The sequence below is a fragment of the Syngnathus acus genome, chromosome 12, assembly GCF_901709675.1.
Source record: "Syngnathus acus chromosome 12, fSynAcu1.2, whole genome shotgun sequence".
NCBI lineage: Eukaryota > Metazoa > Chordata > Actinopteri > Syngnathiformes > Syngnathidae > Syngnathus > Syngnathus acus.
Genome location: NC_051097.1, coordinates 2,309,787 through 2,321,980, shown reverse-complemented (window position 1 = coordinate 2,321,980; position 12,194 = coordinate 2,309,787). Strand labels below are relative to the sequence as shown.

At 48.9% G+C, this 12,194-nt stretch overlaps 3 non-coding genes across 3 annotated transcripts; all 3 read left to right on the top strand.

Moving 5' to 3' along the window:
- Window positions 1–72: 72 nt before the first annotated feature.
- LOC119131946 lies at window positions 73–191 on the top strand. Its single transcript, XR_005099742.1, has one exon. It is a non-coding gene; the product is annotated as a 5S ribosomal RNA (ribosomal RNA).
- Window positions 192–658: 467 nt separating this feature from the next.
- On the top strand, window positions 659–777 carry LOC119131945. Its single transcript, XR_005099741.1, has one exon. It is a non-coding gene; the product is annotated as a 5S ribosomal RNA (ribosomal RNA).
- A 464-nt stretch (window positions 778–1,241) lies between these two features.
- LOC119131944 lies at window positions 1,242–1,360 on the top strand. Its single transcript, XR_005099740.1, has one exon. It is a non-coding gene; the product is annotated as a 5S ribosomal RNA (ribosomal RNA).
- Window positions 1,361–12,194: the final 10,834 nt, after the last annotated feature.

The following is a 12,194-nucleotide window of genomic DNA, read 5'->3' as shown; positions in this document are numbered from 1 at the left end:
TTCCATGAAACGCCGTCTTGGTTTTCAGGGGCGTTTGTATCTATAAAAAGCATGATTTTGTGTTCAACCATGGCTTACGGCCATACTACCCTGAGAACGCCCGATCTCGTCCGATCTCGGAAGCTAAGCAGGGTCGGGCCTGGTTAGTACTTGGATGGGAGACCGCCTGGGAATACCAGGTGCTGTAAGCTTTTTTTTTTTTTTTCACTTCAATTGTTAAAGCAAATTTTGACAACACCCATTACGTATGGCATTCGGAAACTGCAAGCCGAGTTTAAACTCCGACATTGAAACTATAACACGAGTTTCAAATCTATATTGTGTGGCGTCATCCATAGCATTGTAGTTCACGTCTTTTACCGCTAGAGAGCAGACTATGTACAGTGAATAAAGAGGCTGGCTCCCTGTGAACTCCAAGCAGCAGACTTTATCCGTAAAAAAAAAAAAAAAAAACACATTGCGCTTCCATGTAGGGTTTTTGCACTTTTCATGACATTTACTTTGATACAGCAAAATGCAGGTCGCAATGGCAAATTTGTGCTACCACATAAAAAGCTGTCAATAACTTTTCATGATAGCCATGTTTCCATGAAACGCCAAGTCTTGGTTTTCAGGGGCGTTTGTATCTATAAAAAGCATGATTTTGTGTTCAACCATGGCTTACGGCCATACTACCCTGAGAACGCCCGATCTCGTCCGATCTCGGAAGCTAAGCAGGGTCGGGCCTGGTTAGTACTTGGATGGGAGACCGCCTGGGAATACCAGGTGCTGTAAGCTTTTTTTTTTTTTTCCACTTCAATTGTTAAAGCAAAATTTGACACCCATTACGTATGGCATTCGGAAACTGCAAGCCGAGTTTTAACTCCGACATTGAAACTATAACCCGAGTTTCGAATCTATATTGTGTGGCGTCATCCATAGCATTGTAGTTCACGTCTTTTACCGCTAGAGAGCAGACTATGTACAGTGAATAAACTGGCTGGCTCCCTGTAAACTCAAAGCAGCAGACTTTATCCGTAAAAAAAAAAAAAAAAACCACATTGCGCTTCCATGTAGGGTTTTTCCACTTTTCGTGACATTTACTTTGATACAGCAAAATGCAGGTCGCAATGGCAAATTTGTGCTACCACATAAAAAGCTGTAAATAACTTTTCATGATAGCCATGTTTCCATGAAACGCCAAGTCTTGGTTTTCAGGGGCGATTGTATCTATAAAAAGCATGATTTTGTGTACAACCATGGCTTACGGCCATACTACCCTGAGAACGCCCGATCTCGTCCGATCTCGGAAGCTAAGCAGGGTCGGGCCTGGTTAGTACTTGGATGGGAGACCGCCTGGGAATACCAGGTGCTGTAAGCTTTTTTTTTTTTTTTTTTTCCCCACTTCAATTGTTAAAGCAAATTTTGACAACACCCATTACGTATGGCATTCGGAAACTGCAAGCCGAGTTTTAACTCCGACATTGAAACTATAACCCGAGTTTCAAATCTATATTGTGTGGCGTCATCCATAGCATTGTAGTTCACGTCTTTTACCGCTAGAGAGCAGACTATGTACAGTGAATAAACTGGCTGGCTCCCTGTGAACTCAAAGCAGCAGACTTTATCCGTAAAAAAAACAAAAAAAAAAACACATTGCGCTTCCATGTAGGGTTTTTCCACTTTTCGTGACATTTACTTTGATACAGCAAAATGCAGGTCGCAATGGCAAATTTAGACTTAGACTTAGACTTAGACAGAACTTTATTGTCATTTTGTCAACACTAGGTGTGTACAAAACGAAATTTCGTTGCATACGGCTTTCAACAATGTAGTGGTATTTCGGCTGGTTAAAAAGTGACATTCTATATAAAAATATGAAATAAGATAATTATAAAGTACAAAGTGCAGCAGTGATAAAGTATGTAAACAGTGCAGGAGACAAAAGCAGTATTTACAAGTGTGCAGAGGAATGCTACGTTTGAATGTTCAACAGTCTGACGACAGCAGGGAAAAAACTATTGCAGAACCTGGTGGACCTGCAGCGGATGCTGCGAAACCTCTTCCCAGAGGGCAGCAGGGAGAACAGTCCATGGTGGGGGTGTGATGGGTCACTGATAATATTACGGGCTCGGGACACGCAGCGCTGGGATGACAAGTCCTGAATGGAGGGAAGAGGAGCCCCGATGATCCTCTCTGCTGTCCTCACCACTCTCCTCAGGTTCTTCCAATCGGAGGCGCTGCAACCTCCACACCACACCGAGAGACAGCTTGTCAGAATGCTCTCTATGGTGCTTCGGTAGAACGTCCTCATGATGGGTGGGGGCAGGTGGGCTCTCCTCATCCTCCGCAGGAAGTACAAGCGCTTTCTGTGCCCTCTTGACCAGTGTTGTGGTGTTCACAGTCCAGGTGAGGTCGTCTGTGATGTGGACTCCGAGGAATTTAGTGCTGCTGACCACCTCCACAGCTGAGCTGTTGATGATCAGTGGAGCGTGGTGAGGCTGGTTCTTCCTGAAGTCGACGATGATCTCCTTCGTCTTCTCCACATTCAGGATCAGGCTATTTTCTCTGCACCAGCCCACCAACTGCTCCACCTCCTCTCTGTAGTCCAGGTCGTTGTTGTCCCTGATGAGGCCCACCACCGTTGTGTCGTCTGCAAACTTCACGATGTGATTGGTGGTGAACCTGGGGGCGCAGTCGTGTGTCATCAGGGTGAACAGCAGGGGGCTCAGGACGCAGCCCTGAGGGGAGCCTGTGCTGAGGGTGATGACATCTGAGGTGTTCTGTCCGACCCGGACTGACTGAGGTCTGTTGGTGAGGAAGTCTAGCAGCCAGTTCCGAAGGGGGGTGTTCCAGTTTTTTCACCAGATGTTGTGGAACGATGGTGTTAAACGCTGAGCTGAAGTCCAGGAACAGCAACCGCACGTGGGTGTTCCTCTCCTCCAGGTGAGCCAGGCTCAGGTGAAGAACGGAGGAGATGGCATCCTCAGTAGAGCGGTTCTGCCGGTAGGCAAACTGGAACGGATCGAATGTTGGGGGGAGTCTGGAGACGATGTGATCTTTGAGCAGCCTTTCGAAGCACTTCATCATGATGGGAGTCAGTGCCACAGGTCTGTAGTCATTCCATGAGGTGATTTGAGGTTTCTTCGGCACCGGAATGATGGAGGCAGCCTTGAAGCACACTGGCACTTTGGCTTGGTCCAGCGAGATGTTAAAAATGTCTGTGATGACACCAGCCAGCTGGCCTGCACATTCTTTGAACACCCGCCCAGGTATGTTGTCGGGGCCTGGGGCCTTACGTGGGTTGACTCTTCTCAGAGTCTTCCACACGTCGGCTGAGTCAAGGCAGAGGGCCTCCTCTTCCTGTTGGGGAACAGTTTTAACTGCAGGAGTGCTGTTTAGTGCCTCGAAACGCCCAAAGAAGTTATTTAGACCATTCAGGAAGTCAGCATCAACCTCACCCACCGGGGGGGAGGGTAAGTTGTAGTCCGTGATCGCCAGTATGCCTTGCCACATACTCCTGGTGTTATTGGCGTCGTGGAAAAAATCCTGAATTTTTCGACTGTGGCTTCGCTTCGCTAGCCTGATGGCACGGTTCAAGTTGGCTCTCGCTGTCCTCAGTGCCTCCTTGTCGCCAGACTTGAAGGCTGAGTTCCGTGCTCGTAGCGTATGACGTACATCCTCAGTCATCCAGGGTCGTTGGTTGGCTCGGGTGATGATGTTCTTAGTGGTGCTGACGTCCTCGGAGCATTTGTTGATGTAGGCTGACACAGTCATGGCGTACTCATCAATGTCGATCTGATTGTCATATGTTGCTGCTGACTTGAACATGTCCCAGTCAGAGCACTCAAAGCAGTCCTGGAGTGCCTCCATGGCCCCCTCAGACCACACCCTCACCTGCTTCACTGTGGGTTTTGCTCTGATCAGCAGGGGCCTGTATGCAGGGATTAGCATAACAGATAGGTGGTCTGAAGAGCCGAGGTGGGGGCGGGGGGCTGCTCTGAATGCATCCTTTATATTGGTGTAAACCAAGTCCAGAGTGTTCTCTCCCCGAGTTGGAAAATCCACGTGTTGGTAAAAATGAGGGAGAATAGGGGTTGAAGTCCCCAGCAATGATGAAAACCCCCTCTGTGTGCGTGGATTGCAGCTCACTGATTGTCCGATAGAGAACCCTCATGGCCTCTTTAGTGTTAGTGCTAGGAGGCACGTACACAGCCGTGATGCTAACAACAGTAAACTCTCTGGGCAGGTAGAAGGGTCTGCAGTTAACAGTCAAAAGCTCGATGTCCGAAGAGCAGAAGCTGGCGACAGATCTAGCATTTTTGCACCAGTTGTTGTTGATGTAGACACACAGCCCACCTCCTCGGGATTTACCGCTTAGCTCGCTGTTTCTGTCGGCGCGGAATGTAGCGAGCCCCTCCAGGCTAACGGCGTTGTCCGGCATTGATGAGTTCAGCCATGTCTCCGTCAGGATGAGAGCGCAGCAGTTTCTAACTTCCCTCTTTGAAGAGAGTTCCAGTTTTAGATGGTCCATTTTATTATCCAGTGAGCGGACGTTGGAGAGGAAGATGGATGGAAGCGGCGGTTTGTAGGGGTTAGCTTTAAGCTTAGCCGTTAGCCCACCTCGACAGCCGCGCTTTCGCCGCCGGTCACACCGCCTACGCTTACTCCTCCTCCGGCGTGTGCTGCCCGGCGAGCCCGCTGCGTCGTGAGCTTCTGGGGCTAGCGCCCTAAGCACTCCGAGGCTACGCAAACAGACTAGGGTAGTTGTGGCTACGAGTCCGAAAACACTTGATGACCGTACCTCCAGCAGGCGCTGGCGATCCTACACTAATCTACTGGATGGATAAACTAAACTTTGTGTTGTTTGTAGTGTCCTAGGCGACATATTTTGCGAAAATACTCGTCGGATGATGAGACCCGTAGCGGCCGCGGCCAACTGGGGCGCCGCCATCTTGGATAATTTGTGCTACTGTGGTGTGCAAGGACTGGAGTCGGAGGCGGAGTGACAAACGACGGTGCCAACGGCAGTTGTTTTAATGACATTTATAATTATTCTTATTCAACAACGGGCAGACTCTTTTCCCTTCGAGATCCTAACACACACTAAACTCAACGGGAAATTCCCACACGTGTAAACTGTCCCACCGGAACTCTGTAACGTGAACTTAGGTTCCGGGTGAATTATGTCAACCCACTACACAAGCCCCCCCAGAATTCACCCATAGTCAAAATCGCCACGCCGGAAAGGGACGACAGCCCGACCACGGCGGGTGTAGGTGGCAGGGGCTGGCAGGGGGTCAGGGGTAGGGGGCGCCGCCGGAAAGACCGCTGGGCTGGACGGTCGTGTTGTCGGTCGGGCAGGCGGGAGCTCGGTCAGGTTGGAGGGGCGAGGCGCTGGGGGGCGTCCGCGGCGTGGGGCCTGCGCCAATTCCAATGTCCGGGAAACATCCACGTGGGCAGGCTTAATCCTATCAACCGAGATAGTCTCAGGCCTACCGCCGATGTCCACGACCATGCTCTTGCCCCCGTGCTGCAAGACCTTAAAAGGCCCGTTGTAAGGCGGGCGCAACGGTCCGCGGTGGGCGTCGTGGCGGATGAACACAAAACCCGCCGAGCGCAGGTTGGTGGGCACCCGGGAAACAGGGGTGCAGTGCTGTGATGTGGGGACAGGTGCGAACGTCCTGGCAACTTCCAGCAGGGAGGACCGCTGCCTGGCCGCCGACCAAGGCGTTGTGGCGTCCGGAATGAAGTCCCCAGGAACCCGTAGTACCTGGCCGTAGACGAGCTCGGCAGACGAGGACTGCAGGTCCTCCTTAGGGGCCGTCCTGAGGCCCAGCATGACCCAGGGAAGTCTGTCCACCCAGTTGCCATCCACCAGACTGGCGCGTAGAGCAGCCTTCATGGAGCGGTGGAACCGCTCGCACAGCCCGTTAGCCTGGGGGTGATATGCGGTGGTGCGGTGCAGCTTGACCCCTAAGTCTCTAGCAACCACATTCCAGACTTCGGAAGTAAACTGCGCACCCCGGTCCAAGGATAGGTCTGAGGGTGTTCCAAAGCGTGCGACCCATGTGCCGATAAACGCCCGGGCCACGTCGGCAGCTGAGGTTGAGGAGAGGGGGACGGCCTCAGGCCAACGGGTCGTCCTGTCCACCATGGTGAGGAGGTAGGTGAAACCATGGGAAGGGGGGAGCGGGCCCACAAGGTCGACGTTGACGTGGTCGAACCTCCTCTCGGGGACAGTAAACTGCTCCAACGGGGCCTTGGTATGGCGGTGCACCTTCGCACGCTGACAAGCCACACATGAGTCGACCCAGGCCCGCACGTCCCTCTTCAGCCCTTTCCAGACGAACTTCTGAGCCACCAGCCTCACGGACGCCTTTCTGCCAGGATGGGACAGGTCGTGTATCGCCTCAAAGACAGCCCGCTGCCAGCCAGCAGGGACAAGTGGTCTAGGTTGGCCGGTGGAGAGGTCGCACCACAGCCTGACTCCTGAGCCGCCAACCGCGACCTCCTCCAGACGCAGCCTGTTAGAGTGGTGCTCACTCTAACTTATTTTGCAAGAACCACATGGGAGACAATTAAGTATTTTTGGGCACCTGCAGGCGGAGAGTCAATTCGTCGCTGTGCATACAGCGATGATCGAATGACGTCTGACTCTCGCCTCCTGCATGAGCATTTTTATTAAGAGAAACAGGGTGGGGGTGACAGTGGACTGGATAGGGAAGAGAAAACCCTTGACCTCTAGTCAAAGCATAGCAGGGGATGTTTTACGACATTGTGTAGGATGGGACAAGCTAGGTTATTTATTACTGGTTACACACCAACATAAGCATAAAACTAATCTAGCTAGGTTATTTATTACTGGTTACATACATTCCAACATAATCATACGATCAAGATAGTTTGGAAAACCCTGACATATCCCTCCTGTTTTATCATATGATTATGCCAACCCGATCCACAAACACAAGCAAGAAAATATAAAGAAGAATAGTAAAAATAATAAACAATGATAGCAATAACACCCAGTGAAGATGAGGTATTTCCTCAATACTCCAGTTCAAACTTAGTGTGTGATCTAAAAACCTGCCGGCCGATGTTAAATCGCAGGAAAAGTCTCACACGGTCCCTCTGCCTTAGGCGACCACAACGCTATCAATAAAAAAGAAAAAGAAAAACACAGAAACAGTACATCATTGTATCCATCACTTGCGAAGCATTTTCGATGGTCAAATCATCAAGTTTCTGTAAAACATGCTCAGTATAACAGCACCTACGCAATTCACGTTTCATTATGGTCATCACATCCGTCACGACTAAGAAGTTGTATATGTACTTGTGCTACGGTAGAAGAGACAACCCTCGTCACAGCAGACTTCAAACATGGGATAACACAGGTCGTAAACAAGCACAACAACACCAGCACAACAAGCACAGGAGACACAATTTTCAACAGCAGTTGCCACCAGTTGCCAGAGAATAGCCAAGAAAAGAAACCCCACTGTTGTGGAACTTTGTCATTCGACATGGCCTGCTGTAAGTTCTTCAGTGAAGTCATGGCGTCGTAGATGTGTGTGTCATTTTCTCCCGGAATGTATGTGCAACAGGAAGTCCCAATGATGTGGCACACACCACCTTGTGCTGCCGTCAACAAGTCCAGAACCATCCTGTTTTGCAAGACCATCAGCCTAATAGCCTGAATCTCTCTATTTTGTCCATCGTTGACTTGCAGTGAGAGATTCACAAAGGATTGAAAACGATAGTTCAGTGTTTCGATGAAGAGCGAATGTTTTCCAACTCCGACCGAGGGAAAAAGCGCATGAACAACTTTGTCTCCAACGGACCATATTTTATGGTCGTCTGGAACATTCGCACCCCAGACAGGGTCATGAGGGTCAAAGGTTGCAACCGCCCTGCGTTGACGTCCAGAAGAGTTGTGTGCTGCCGTCAGCTGACGATGTCGTATCCTGTAGGTGTGGTCTGTCACCCACACTGGTGCACACACTCCTGTCCAGTTGGCGGGCAGCATCGGATAAACCTTGTGACCACAAAGCCACCAGCCATTCTGTATGAAGTATGTTCCGTTCGATGGTGCAGACATGTTAGTCGGAGAGCCCTCCCCAACTGAAATGGCTCTCCTATCCTGACACTCAGCGGCGATGTCCAAAGCTCCCATCCAGTTTCCTCCTGGAGAGCAGTCGTCGTTAATGCATTTGTGGGTCTTACTTCCTTGGATGTAACACGTATAGTTCACTCCAGGTCGCCGCTCTGTGTAGGCAACTTGCGGCAATGTTCGTCCTTTAACAGTCACATTGAGATTTGTCCAGAAAAGCTGATCACAGGTACCTTCCGCAAGTCCAGGGCGGGAAGGGTCGTCATCACTCACTTTGACAGCACGGTGTTGATATCCAACCCCTCCCATGGATGCCATACATTTCGCTTCAGTGACATTCATTGCCCTGGCCTCCAAGTGAACTTGCGTGGAGGAAGGGGGGAGTTTTGAACACACATAACACCCCTCCTGTGTGTGGGCTCTCACAGTGAACTTGACGTACCGGTACCACGTGTTGGTTTCGTATGGGTTTCTGGGGTCCCATGACCAGTCCTCAAAGTTCTCATCGTGTGACCATCGTTTTCCACGGCCAACATTGTCACTTGGTCTGTTCAAATGAGTCCATAGACCATAGCACGCTCCAACCACAACGCAGCAGAGGATCCATCTGGCATATGGAGCCCCGTTGCTACTAGGATGGCAGAGACACCGGGACATCCCCTCGCCTAGCGGAGTGGGGATCGTTGTTTTCTTCACCAACATTGAGACGTCCCACCCTAAACGATAGGACCCCTTTGAAGTTAGCCTTCCCCACCACTCCGAATTAGGGGTCCAGCACTCTCTGCAACTTGCAGTGGCTGAGGTGAATCCAGCTGGGCCGTTCAGCGATCTTCACTGCGGTGGGGGTAGTCAGCAAGACTTGGAATGGTCCCTCCCACCGTGGGCTGACCCAGTTCTTTCTTTTAATGACCTTGATGTAGACCCAGTCTCCTGGATTGATGGGGTTGTCGACCTGTGAGGAGGAAAGATCAGGCGGCAGTAAATTTGCATTTGACACATCTTTCAGTTTGAGCGTCCTTATCATATAGTCTGCCAAGGACTGTTCTTCATCTGCTTTTTGCAAATCTGCAGGGAACACAGGTAGTCTATATGGTCTCCCATGGACGATTTCAAAAGGTGTTAGCTCTTCTGAAGTGGGAGTAATTCTCATATAAGTCTAGGCACTCTGGCCAAGATCTGCCTGTTGTTTCCATGCATTTTTTCAACCTGCTTTTGATAGTGGAGTTTGCTCGTTCAACCAGGCCAGCGCTCGCAGGATGCCAAGCGCAGTGATTTTTTAATGTTATCCCAAGGTGTACAGCCATGTTCTGTACAACTTGGTTCACAAAGTGTGGACCATTGTCACTGTAAATGGTTTGGGGGATGCCATGAGTCGGTATGATGGCTTTGCAGATGGCTTTTGCCACTGTTAAGGCATCTGCTCGTTTAGACGGAACTATTTCCACCCATTTGGAAAATGCATCAATCATCACTAAGCAGTATTTGTGAGGTCCACTTTGTGTGAGCTCAATAAAATCCATGTGCATGATTTGAAATGGGTAAGACGGTTTTGGAAATGAGCCTCTCTTAGGTCTCATATTTCCTTGTGGATTATGTTTCACACAAACAGGACATGCTTTACAAAAATTTTTTAAGTAAGCATCTAAACCAGTGGTTCCCAAACCTTTGCAGGCTGGCGCCCCCTTTGGCTCCCCAGTGAATTCCTAGCGCCCCCCCCCCCCCCCCCCAAGGCACATATGGAAACAAACACCTCTTTCTTGATATTTGGTTTGCTGCAATTTGAAAAGAGAAAGGTTAAACACAAATGTGTATTTCACAAATAAAACCCAATTTAGTATTTAGTAAACCAATTTATTTTTTAGCAGTTTTAACTGTTTCAGCAACATAGAATCGTAAATAAACATTCCACCAGTAACCTTCATTGTCTCACACGTAATATTAATGGGATGGATGTGCTTGGTGCAGGGACATAAGCTTCTCAACATCAGGCTGGAACTCACGAAGAAGTCGTAGATCCCCGCGGTCAGTAATTTTCAGTCGGTTTCTTTGCTTGGAAAGAAGCAAGGTGACTGCACTGAAGCCCCGTTCTACTAAATATGATGTTGGGAAGGCAATGAAGTACATCTTGACCTTGTTCCACAGCACTTGATAGCAGTCAGAGATTTTTTTTTGTAACCAAAAATCTTGATATGACTTTTTGAACTTTGGCCTTAGCTCAATGTCATTTTGAATTGAAATCAGTTCTTCCTCTGCCACTCCAGTTTCTTCACCGTCGACATTTAGGAATGGATTGATCACCCAGTCTGGTATTTCAAGCAATAAAATGTCCTCAAATCTCTCAGACATGTCTCTGTGCAGTTCATCCAGGTGTGTACAATACACTTGAAGGTCATCGTCTGGTATGCCTTTTTCCTCATCCAATTCAGAGAGGCTTGGGAAGTGGTAGAGTGCATGGCGAGCTATGTTTCGTTTGAATAACTGTAACTTGGCCAGGAAGGTGGAGATAGCTGATTTGACTTTAATTAGGTTAGCCTCATTTCCCTGCAGCTGCAAATTAACTTCATAAATAGGCCTACCTAAAGACAAAAATGACAACATTGAAGGTATGAAAAGCAAGTTTACCCTCTCATGTATTCATTTTCTTCCATTTACTCACAGAAAATGGTGGCGGACGTGAAATAAGGCAGTGGTCCCCAACCTTTTTTGCGCCACGGACCGGTTACATGTCAGAAATATTTTCGCGGACCGGCATTTATATAAATAAATAATACATTTATATAAATAAATAAATAATACATTTATAATATCATTACCATTACGTTGAATTAGTGGGAGCACTGAGTTTGTTTCTCAGAAACGAGCCGGTCCCATCTAGACGTAATCGGAGACAATGACACCCGAAGTGATTTAAGGTTTGTCTTTTATTGCAGGATGCTTGGTCTCCATGTGTTGAAGCAGTTTTGAATGCTTCACTGCCTGGTTAGTTAGCCTGTCGCCACATATTAGCTTTGCGGGCTCGACTGGGGAAACATGTCACGTGACCGGGACGAGTGTCTTGACCTGAATTAATTGATCGTCGATAAAAAAAAAAATTCTGTGCGGCTTGGCGGCCCGGTACCAGTCCGCGGCCCGGTGGTTGGGGACCACTGCCCTAACCAGCTCAACACAACACAACACGGCGCGTTCTGGCGAGTCCCCAATTTCATGTTGACTTGAACTCAAGATGATGTTGACCGCCAGAATGCGGTTTTTATTATAAGATAAAATTCTGAACATTACAAGCTTGAAATTACAAACCTGAGCTTTTGCTTTTGTAGTCTATGCTGTCGGATCTGACTGGGCCAGAGCGGCGTGTTGTGTACAAATCGACTGCCGCCCCCCTACCGCCCCTTTCCTCCTCACCGCCCCCCCAGATCTTTCCACCGCCCCCAGGGGGGCGGTACCGCCCACTTTGGGAACCACTGATCTAAACCAAAGGTAGTGAATTGTTGATGTATGATGGACTTCATCCCTCCTGTCGACACATGGCAAGGCCCATGTGTCGCAATAGCCGCTGCCTTAAAAAGTGATTTTGGTAAAACAGGTTTGTCATCGATGCGGTGGATATTATCTGTATCCACTATTGCACCTTTTGTCGTCCACATTCGTTTTTCCACCATTGGAGCATTGCCCTGCATATCTGTCAGTATAGTCTTATCTATGAGTTGCGTGTCCTCTGAATCCATTAAAAAAAAATTCATGGCCATGTTTCCCTGCTGCTGCTTCTTTAGCAATTCTGTCTGCTAATCTGTTTCCATTTGAGGCTTCATCTGTGCCTGTGGTGTGAGCAGCACATTTACACACAGCTAGTTTAGCAGGTAAATGAATGGCCTGCAACAAGTCTTTTAACAAGGAGGCATGGGTAACCGGCTTACCGGTTGATGTTGTCATCCCTCTGCGCTCCCATTGTTTCGCAAAATAGAACAGAGTAGAAAACGCATACTGACTGTCCGTGTATACAGTGACTTCCTTATCTTCCGCTAATTGACAAGCTCTTGTTAGCGCAATTAGCTCAGCAGCCTGCACTGACCTGTTGTATGGAAGCTTCTCTGCTTCAACA